The following is an 11,150-nucleotide window of genomic DNA, read 5'->3' as shown; positions in this document are numbered from 1 at the left end:
TCCATATAAAAAACCTCTTCCAATAAGAACGAGGGGGGGCGGGAGGGAGCAAACATCACTATCCACAAATGAAGTCATTCAGTTCAATTAAATACAGCCATGAAGATCAGACAACTAAAAAAGAAAAACAATCCCATTAACAAGTCCAGATGTCATTCTATTAATAGACCAATGCCAAATTAAACATCTGTGCTGTACACCACTACAAGATATACAGAACGTAAGTGGTATCAGTTATAATTTTTTTCCTTCTCACACCCGTATGTTCCTGCACAGCAAAGTTATCCATTTCGTTTGCTAACCCATGACCACTTGTCTTGCCCCCTACCCCAATGTCACAAATGTTGAAGAGTTTTATTGGCACCTTAACAAAATCAACTAGAAACAGCCATTTAAAATGTTCTTACAGGCCAACTAAATGTCAGAATTATATTGTTCACAGAAAAGTGAACTTTATTTTGAATTAAAATGTTTGACAGTTAAAACACTAACTGAAGTATACGTGTGTTTTAATAGCATGTCAGCTGTTCTAAGAAACTTATATGCGATGCATTGCACCATCATAGTCAATGCCATGACCATGTGACCTGTGTACCTGCTCTCCAGGTGATGTTGATGGGCTCCAGCACAATCCCTGCTCTCCTCGCTGATGGTTCTTTATATTCAAACCAGACTTGGACTGGACAGCCCTTCAAACAGAAGCGACGTTCAAATAGAGTACGGTCCCTTGTAAAGTAGGACACATGGCCACCCTAGATCCTAGCCGTTTCTCTGATGTGGCTAAGTGGAGAAATGTCAAAACAGTTCTGAAGGCCTAGACTTAGCTTAGCTTTGCACTGTGAGAGATGTGGCTTGGTTATACGGTGTCAGTGGCCACAACCTGCACAAGCCCATGCTTTGCCAGGATAAAAACTGCTTAGTGCATCACTTCCTTCACATACACAGCATGTGGTCTCTCTAAAAGCCCCTTTTATGCTAAGCCAGAGTAGATGTCAGATAGACTGAACACAGAGTTAATTAATTGTGGATCATTTTTACTGAAAGCCCAAGGTGGGAGACCTTGTGGTAGTACATGCCACCTAAGTGATCAATCTTTAATTAGCATGGCCAAGGAAAGTTGCCTGTTCTGCACATAAAACAAAACCAGAATTTCAACGTTCAGGAGTTGCTCTAACCCTGCGCCTTTGTGAGGGAATTCATGAGAGCTACAAGAGGAAAATCACTAGATTTCAAAAGTTGCTTAAATTCGAAGTTTGAAAATTAAAAAATTATCACCTGGAATTATCACCAGAACAGCATTTTTACATGAAAATCCCATGTCTGCCCATCATTGAATTGCAGGAATGATTGAAGCTAATTGTCACACCTATGCCTGTTGTTTTGAAGTCAGTTCCTCTATCATGGGGCCTGTTCACAGAAAAGTGTGCATAGGGTCTATCAGACATTGTCAGATGTCGAGGGCTCCCACATACCGACTCTTTCAGAGTCTCTCTCTGTGTGTGATGTTCAGAATGCCTACCAAAGTCTCATGAAACCACTTCATGGTCACCTGACCTCAGCTCAAAAAGGGTATTGTTGAGTTGGAAAAGCTTCAGAAAGAGCTGCCAACATGATCAAGAGGCAGAGCTCTCTCTCAGCCTGAAAAAGCCAGAGATGGAACCCAGAACCTTCTGCTTACAAAGCAGAAGCTCCACCACTGAGCCACAGCCCTCCTCCATTAATCAAATGATAGATTTGAGGGTGGTAGTGGTAATTACTTTTTGATACAATGGACTGAAGTGATACAGAGGCATTTATTTATTTATTTTGGCACCCCAGGCTTCAAAATGGCTTAGGCTGATGCTGTCAAATTGCTTCTTGATCCAGGCTGAAAGTGCTTGAAGATGTGCTCTTTTTCCCCCCAAAAAAGAAAATTCATGTTGTCATATACAGAGAAGTCAGATCCCTCCATATATCTGCACACATAAGTGCATATGTGCATGTTTTTCTGTCTCATTCTCATGTCTTAGTGAGACATAAATTCCATTAACCTGAATTGCGGGCTTAGCTCACCTTTACAACAGCCAATATCGACAAGGTGCTGGTGATCAATATGGGACAGATTGGAAGCTCATTCCAACAAATTGATAAAAGTTCAGAATGAGGAGGGGTGAGGTAGTTTACTGCAAAGGTTAAATCTTTACATTCTGCTTTCTCTAATATCCACTTTTTTCCCTCAGATGCTCCTAACCTTCAGAATTAACCCCATTTTAAAATACAAGCAATGTTTTCTAGTCACACTTTGTCCTTCATCCTCAGCTCTCTCCTGTATCAAGGATACTTTGCTGGGCATGTGCCTGTATCCTGCCTTGTACAGGTGAAGCAGAATAGCAATGGCTCCATGTTAGGGACTAGCTGGATGAAGAGGAGTAATGGGAGGCACCAGCCGGGGAACCCTCTAGAGAAACCTCCGAGGAGGAAGGCTCACAGCCAGGCGAATGGTGTTGGGACATTGAGGACAGGTCAGAGGGGGCGGGAGGGAAGGAATGGTTGGATGTTGAAGAGGCAACAGGATTTAGCGAGCTGATGAAGCAGAGGAGAAGGGAAGCATCCCAGGAGCTTGTTGCTCCTAATGTCCTAAGCTGCCCTGCCCTCTTTTTCTCCTAGGACACGGAGGGCTATGCATGTAGCAGAATGATGGGCACAGATCCCCACCCCACCCCTGATGTAGTTTGAGGCTGCTTGGAAAGCATGTGGCTGGGGAGAAGACTTAGAGGGAAGGAGAAGGCAAAGGCCTTCAGTCCTGGCAACTGTCTCATTGGGGCCAGTTCTGCTTGTAGGCATTGCTGCCTTGTTTTCTTGAACAGAGAGCTAATTTTTCTGCTTGTCTTTCTGTCTTGAGTGCCAACCTGCATCTGAACCAGACCTGACACTCTGATATTCATCTTCTGATGGGGATGACTCAGATGGAAGAAGCACAGCATTCACTCATAAAAGCACCACAAGTTGAAGGCTTCTTGTGGACCAGAGATGGGTCTAACGATAGATTGGATTTGGAAGTACAGTCATGACACAAATAGGACGGACATGCAACATGTTGCAAGCTGTGTTTTTGCAGCATTGGGGTGGAATTCAATGCAGTGCTAAGTGGGGTATCTGCTGGTATAGTACTGCTTTTGCTATGGTTGTATTGTTAACTATTTTTATTGTGCATTTGAAAACCGCCTTGGTTTTGGTATTAAACTGAAAGTTGGAGTAGAAACAGTGGTAGATAAAACAAGCAAATAAGGGGGGGGGTGCTATCCCAACTTTGTAGGAAGACCAACAAATTAAAAAAAGTTGTCAATTGAATGCTCGTAGTAAGGTCAGCCCTTAGAGCCTTTGTCAAGACCCAGTTCACACTAAATACTCTTGTGCAAAACTGCCTTTCCAATGTGTCTATCAAGTGAGCCAGAATAGCTTTTACACAGTGTGCTTTTTTTGTTACCTTACTTCATTGACACTCTTAAACTTGATAACTGCCTGAATTTTGCTGTCGACACTTTGCCTTCAGTTTTAAGGCTGCTTCAAGTTACTCTAAAAAAGAAATCACTTTACTCTTAATTCCCTGAAAGCCCCACGCTGTTTTAAATTACATGCTTATACTGGGATAGGCAGACTATTTATTTAGCAGGCAAATTTCAGAGCCATCTGAAATTAATTTCCCAACTCCTACATTCCTGGGTACCAGCCTTCAATCTAGCCATGGAATTTCCTGGTGGAGCTGCACACGTTTCAATCTTTATGTTACAGGTTTCTCAGCACCACCAGGCTGTTGCCCTGTCAGCTGTGAAAGTGAAGACCAATTCCTCTGTTGCCGCTGGTCCACTGCTGCCCCCTTTCACATGCAATCTCAGGCTGTACATTGCAATTGATTGACTCCAAGGCAAAAATCACAGAATCTTAGAGCTGGAGGTTAAGGTGTAGGTTTCTCAGTCCAGAAAATCCAGTGCTGCTTCCCCAGCAGATGACTGTCCAGCCTTCATTTGAAAACCTCATCACTCAAGAAACTCGTCACTGCTCAAAGTACTTGGTTCCATTGCCAAGCTGATCTCATCATTAAGAAGATTCTCCTTCTATAACTTAAGCCCATTAAATCTAGTCCTGCCTTCTAGGGCATCAGAGAACAAGTTTTGGTGCAGGTATGGGAAGATAATGTTCCCTCAGTCTTCTCCGTCTTCAAGGAACATGCTTTCCATACACCTTTGTAACTCCGGCACCATCATGAGAGTCATTCCAATGCCCTATCTTCTGTTTCTAAGATGGACCAAAGCTATCCCAAGACTCAAGATCTCAGGCGCAGCAAAGCTTCCAGATCTAGAGGGCTGCTTTTCTCTCTGCTGCCACCTGTCTGTCCATCTTTCCATCATCCAGTCTTATGTATTGATTGAGTTGATGTCCCTCAAACTGATAAAGAGCTATTTCTTCTTTGCATATATCCAATAAAATAGGTACATTCTACGCGCATTTTAAATTGCCTATATTGCTGAAATGGAGGCTAAGCGTTTTTTTTAAAAAAAGTCAAATAGCAAAAATAAAGGACAGCCCTTGCATGCAGGACAGCATTGTCACTGGTGACCCAGGTGGCATCAGTGGCACATTTTCAGCTCCAGATGGTTTGAGCACTGCAGTCATTCCTGGACTGAGGTATTCTTCCCATGATAATCCACGATAACCTTCCAATTAGATTACTGTAATGTACTCTACATGGGGATGCCCTTGAAGATAATTCAGAAGGTGCACTTTGTGCAGAACGCAACCATCACCATTTGGAGTGGTTTAGCTAATCAGAATACTAGAACTCTGATTGTGTGTAATCTGAGTTGATTGGCAATACACTACAGAACCCAATTCAAGATGTCAGTCCTAACTTATAATGCCCTAAATCACTCAGGACTGAAACTTTTGGAATAATGTCTCTCTCTGTAGCTTAGAGAAGGGCCACAGCTCAGTGGTAGAGCATCTGTTTTGCTTGCAGAAGAACCTGATTTAAATCCCCTGCATCTCCAGGTAGGATTGGGAGAGAAAGCTTCCTGTAACCATGGAGAGTTTCTGCCACTCAGTAGACAATATTGAACTAGGTAGGCAAAAGGCAGCTTAATTTGTTCTTGGTTTCATCTGTGTCAACAATATCAAACCCTGCATGTTCAAAAGTATACTAACAGGAGCCTTGTGGACTGTTCCTTGGCAAAGGCTAGGGAACGCGGGGTGAAGTTTCCTGCTATTTTGAGTGGTGCTCATCACTGGCAAGAGCCCTGAGAAAATTGGAAATGCTATGTATCAATCTGGGCCCAATGTGCTATGAATAAACACATGTGACAGGAGACAGATGCTGCTAGGGAATCTATAGAGTAGTTGGTGTAGTGGGGTGACCACAACCCACATGCTGACATGACCATGTCATTAAACCGTGCATCGTAATGTATACATACTGTGGATAGAGAAGCCACATGAGTGATTAAGTAACAAGCATGTTATTTAATATACTTCTTTTAGCAAATATACTATTGATTGTAATTACTGCTCCAGCCCCTAGGAGCCTTCACTTAGAGACTAAAACTCCCCAGGATAGTAGGCAGTCTGCAAGCATAGGAAACAAAAGTGGGCTGGATAAGAGAAAAAGAGGACAGTAACAAGAGTGGTCAACAAGAGAGGCTGTGGTCAAGCAAACTGGTAGGCAAGACAACACTGGTGAAGTACCTTGTGGCTAAAAACAACCTGTTCCTTATACCATGTGCTTGTTCCTAGAATGGCCTCTAGCCCAGGTTCCTTTCTCTTCTCATTGATCATGCACAGTGAACAAGAGCATGCTGCCCACTTTTGTCCCTAGCTCCTTTCACCACTGGCAAGTGGCCCCTGGGAGGCTTCCCAGAATAGTGTGTGGCCCTTTGGTTGAAAAGGCTTTGCTGCCCCTGATTTAACTCAAAGCAAGTCAGCATTCTGAATTGCCACCTGAGTTTCATTTCATTCTGCACTGACTTCCAGTTTGCTTCTGAGAGGAATTCAAAGTGTGGGCTTTTGTCCATAAAGCCAGAAATGGTTTTGCGGCCAGTAAATTGGAAATACCACCTTTGCCCATATGATCCTGCACACCCCGCTGTTGAATTTTTTTGGAAGCATTTTGACCAAAGAAGTCAAGAATTCTATAGCTGCCACCCCCGGCTTTCTATCCACTCCCAATGGCAACAGCATCCAAAGAACAGCTTGAAATTTCTCCTTATGTACCAAAGAACCTGGATCAAACACAATTTCAGAATCAAAGGCAAGTGGTCTAGAATATGCATAACAACTGGCCTACCCAAATACCAGCACATGGAAAGAAAAATGGGAATGTCCTGAACAGAAAAGCATTTTACTTTCCCCTTTTCTGTTCTCTTTGGACTGAATGAAAGAAATGAAATTTCACCCAAGTTGGTGAAACATCTAGTTGCTCACAGACTCTACATACCTGGGTTTTTATTGATGTTTACAATGAATCATATGATTCTGAATGGTTTCCATTATTCTAAGAACTAGCATTGGCTTATGTATAAATCAGAGAACTGAGGCTATTAATTTTCAGGAAAAAAGGAAAACACAGTGGTTAAAGTACCCATGAAATATCTTAAGGAAAAAGGAAGAGTGCCTATTTGAAAACAAAACAACATTTTTGGTACTACTCCATGACTCATTTGATATGTATTAAAAACACTAAAAAAACACACACCAAAAAACCCACACATTTTAAAGGAATAATATACCATGCCCTAAACCTCTGGCACATTAAAGGCTGCAAGAAAGGCTTTTCCCACCTTGATCTCCAGGTGAACAAAAATCTGTTTTAGATGTAGTCATTCTTTCCTTCTTCAAAGTCTTGCAGTGTATAACTACACGATTTCCTGGAGGGAGGGTCATTCTTAAAAACATTTTGTTAACATTTAACTTTTTCCATCAAAATGGCTTTCTTAAAATGTAATGTTTCCATGCAAGGAAAGGAAGATAAAACTGAGAAAACATGCAAGATCCTTAGGCATCTGCACTAAAAGCTATGGTAGAAACATTTGCCAAGTATATTTGGCAGAAACATTTGCCAGGTAGTGATGCCAAAAATCAGAGATCCTTAGACTACACCAACAGCCCATGCCTCCAAGGCGTTGACAGACCTCAGCAAGGTTAGAGCCTAGTCTTGGGCCTGTGGACAGCTAAACCCAAAATGGAATCTATAATCAAGGTCTGCATTTCTAGGTAAGGATCAGAAAACTAATCTATACTCGAGTTAGTGGCAAGAACCAAGGCAGTTATCCATGGTGCGGTAGGAGGGGGGCTTACCCTAGAAGGAGGGATAGAAATATAATAAATAAATATAACTTTATATACAGAAGTGGAAAGTAGAAAGACAGAGGAATACCAACAAAGGATGAATGGCTTATGAAACTGATGGACTATGCTGAAATGGTGAAATTAACTAAGAGGACCTAATGATTAAGTGTTTAAGGAGGAATGGGTCAAAGTATCACCTGAACATGAAGTCACAGGCAGAATTTGAAATAGAAGCAGGGGATTAATGAAAGAACTAATGATAGTTTAGATAATAAAAACACATGTATTAAAAAACAGGTAATAAAAAGAAGTTAAAAACCAAACAAAAGGAAAGGAGGGGGTGGAATCAGACCTGATCATCTTGTAAAAAAGGGGGGAGGGAGATGGTGGGAAATCTGGTCCAAAATCCCTATTGTGGTAAGATGCTAGATGTGCAGGATTCAAATGCAGTGGGAGAGGGACTCTTGGAGTTCAACTGGAATAAAGAAATGACAGGGAGATGGTTAACCACTTATTCATTGTAATTTTCGTATCACAATCTTTCATTAAGAAAAGAATAGTATCAAGGCTGTTCTACGTATTCCCACATGGCATGTTGTTAGCTCTCAGGATTGTTAAGGGTCCTTCCAGAGTAAGATCTTACAAGTATAAATAAATGCTAAAATGCCCTGAGAGATTGCCATTCAAATGGAAGTCTCTTCCACAGTGAAGAAAGGTTTTGAGAAATTTGAGGACAAGTTTCATCTCCTGCACGCAGTAAAGGAATACACCTGCCCTCTCTGCCGCTGTCACTGCCGCTGCAGCCACAAAGCAATACAGGAGAAAAACGGTGTACTTGCAGAGACAGACAAACAAATGAGGAAAAACTACATATATTAAATATAAAGAAACCCTGCTATACCCAGAGCATTTCAAGGTGTTTCCTCTCTGCAAACAGTTCAGAACTTGCATATCTTTCACATTTACTGTGACTGAATGTGCATATTTAACGCTGCATTTTTTGAAATTGATTATAAGCCACTATTCAGACTCCAAAGGCTCACTAAAAGAAAATAGAGGTTAGAAATCAATCTACAACTTTTCAAATGCCTGCTGAACACATACACACCAAGGTCTAGACCTGACTGGTCCAGAGCTCTACTAGAAATGCACAAGTCTGTCAGTTTCAGTGTCTTTCAGAGAGAGAACTGCATCACAAAATTCAGAGAAGTACAAATTTTGAAGGAAAGCTGTGTTTAGGTTCACTTGTTCATCCGGAAAGTATGAATTAGGTAGGACTGAACCAATTTCTTTCCCATTCCCAATAGACACCTGTAAACCCTTGGAAGGGTTTCAATCAGCATTTTTATCAGGTGAAGAGATTCTAGCTGATGTTTGGCACAAATATGTTCCATAGTGATTCTAACAATATTCTTTATTTAAAACATATATACACGGTCCATCAGGCAGTTTATAATACAGTGGTATCTTGGGACGCGGGTGGCGCTTTGGGTAAAACCTCAGCGCCTAGGACTTGCCAATCGCATGGTCGGCAGTCCGAATCCCCGCGGCGGGGTGCGCTCCCGTCGTTCAGTCCCAGCGCCTGCCAACCTAGCAGTTCGAAAGCACCCCCGGGTGTAAGTAGATAAATAGGGACCACTTACCAGCGGGAAGGTAAACGGCGTTCCGTGTGCTGCGCTGGCTCGCCAGATGCAGCTTGTCACGCTGGCCATGTGACCCGGAAGGGTCTGCGGACAGCGCTGGCTCCTGGCCTATAGAGTGAGATGAGCGTACAACCCTAGAGTCTGGCAAGACTGGCCCGTACGGGCAGGGGTACCTTTACCTTTACCTTTTACCTTGGTTTGCATACGTCTTGGTTTGCATACATTTTGGATTATAAACATGTCAAACCCGGAAGTGCGTGTCCTGGTTTGCCACCTTTTTTGGGATTACAACCCATTTTTTTGGATTACAAACAAAAATTTTTGGGAGGTCCCAATAGTCTTTTAGTGAAAGATCAAATTTGGGGAAATCGGGTCCTCCCTTAAAGAGGGCAATATTGCGGTGAGACCTGGAAAGCCAACACCCTGTGTTGTGGGTGGGTACGATTGGTCAGCCACAACACCCAATTGGTAGGTCCCTTGTAGCTGGGTGCAATCTGGCCAATGGGACGCAGTCCAAACGGTTCAAGGGACCTATTTATACCCATGCACGTGACCCAGAGCTTCCTCTTTCGGTGCGTGCATTCAGAACACCCGCCCACCTCTCCCTACTTTTAGGGCTTTGAGCTTGACCTTGCTATGCTGTCGTGTGTTGTCTGTCGTTGGGACAGGGGCACTGAAGGAATTTTCCCCACTTGGCTGATTGGCTGGTGCCATTTGGGTTTTGCCTGCTGCGTAACAAATCGTAACAACTTGTAAGTTGAGGATAGGTTCTGGTTCAGGTGATAGGAATGGGAGAATGCTCTCGCCATCCCTAAGTGAAGGGTATTCCGTTAAAGGAATCCAGGGACTCGATAGCTTGGTAAAGCCCTGAAAGGGGGTTGTGCCAAAGCCTGAGTCCAGGTGGACATTTGGGTGGCGGAGTTAGCCCATTCCCGGCTTTCTGCTTATCCAGGTGTTCACCCTTGGCTGACTTATGCTGGAACCCTGGATCAGCACTACCTGCATGGCAGGGAGCTAGTCGAACCAGAGCCTATGCAACCAATCACTTTCTGTAATCAATAAAGTTGTGGCCTAAATTCTGGCAAAAACCAAAACTGAAATTTGAGTCAAGTGTGAATTTATTTAGGGGGGAGGTTTCTGGGTCTGAACACGCAAAGATTAATTTAAAACAAGTATCCCTGTCCCCTTTTTTACATGCTTGTTCTCTCATCCACTCTCTTTTGCTTTCTTTTCCCCTCTCCCCACATCTTCTCTTCCAGCTCCCTACCAAAGCAGCACTTACCACCGTGACAAATGAAGCAATAACAAGGGTAGTCATTTAACTCTTTGCATCCTACTTAAAAATCGCCCTAATTACCATGTAATGGGTCCACCGAGGCAGCAGAGGCTGGGTGAAATCTACCCGGAGGGCATCAGTATAGTTCATCTGTCCATTCTCTAATAGAACTCTAAAGTTCACCCTTATAAACATGTCACCTAGTCTATAATTAAGTGACTGGTCATTAGGTAACGCATGTGGTACCTGTGGGTCACATATCAGTCAATTGGTGATGGATATTTATCCAATAGCTGCTCAAAAGTAGCTCCATAGCTCTCTGTCACCACACCATGCTGCAGATTCTCAACACGTGGAATGCTCAGGGTAGTAATCTGTAGATGTGAAGGTTTTAAAGGGATAAACTCATTGTCTGTGAAGAGTAAGATATGGAAGGAATGGAGGGGAAAGTGTGTCATAACAATGTTAGGAGGCCTAACAGTATTAGGCAGCTGAGATTTCTAGATTCAAGTCTATTCAAGTAGTTCTGCCTCTTTGATGTAATCTCAAAAATGTGAGTATGTCTGTTTGATGCAGAAAAATCAGAACTGGGATGAGGGAGTAAGGGGGACTTCTGCTGAACTATTATTATCCTCCCCCTTTTTCTGAAATGCATGTTGCATTCAGGGTACAAGAACTGTTCAGAAGATGATGTAATTGGGTACAATAAATGAGAAAGGGGTGGTGTGGTTGCACAGGACTCATTTTCAGGCACAGAGCTGAAATGAATTTGCTCCAAGCAAATCTTTGCAAAAGTTATCCTTTGAAAATTTGGATGGTGGTTATTTGCCAAATATTGGCTCTTATTCAGCAACAGTGTTTGACACCAGCAATTATATGGTAGCAGTCATCGTTTGACAATATATTATAGCCAA

Source organism: Podarcis filfolensis, assembly GCF_964270895.1.
Source record: "Podarcis filfolensis genome assembly, chromosome: 6".
In the NCBI taxonomy this organism is placed as follows: domain Eukaryota; kingdom Metazoa; phylum Chordata; class Lepidosauria; order Squamata; family Lacertidae; genus Podarcis; species Podarcis filfolensis.
The sequence above is the reverse complement of the archived record's forward strand: the minus strand, read 5'-3'. Positions refer to the sequence as shown.